This window comes from Mesitornis unicolor, unplaced genomic scaffold (genome assembly GCF_000695765.1).
Source record: "Mesitornis unicolor isolate BGI_N332 unplaced genomic scaffold, ASM69576v1 scaffold16629, whole genome shotgun sequence".
Lineage (NCBI taxonomy): Eukaryota > Metazoa > Chordata > Aves > Mesitornithiformes > Mesitornithidae > Mesitornis > Mesitornis unicolor.
Genome location: NW_010208122.1, coordinates 67,976 through 68,198, shown reverse-complemented (window position 1 = coordinate 68,198; position 223 = coordinate 67,976).

Below are 223 nucleotides of genomic sequence, written 5' to 3'. Positions count from 1 at the left end.
GATCGAGGAGCCGGCACCGCCGCCCTGCTCGCCGCTAGGACTCCAGCCCTCTGTTCCCCTCTTCTCGTCGGTGTGTGTGCGCGCGGGCGGGCGTGAGGGCAGGGAGGACTTGGTTTTTTGTTTGAAATTTTTTTGTGGGTTTTTGTTTGGGTTTTTTTTAAAGCCCTTTTTTTGCCCGCCCGCTTCTTCCTCCGCTTTAATATATGCTTCTGGAGAGCGACGT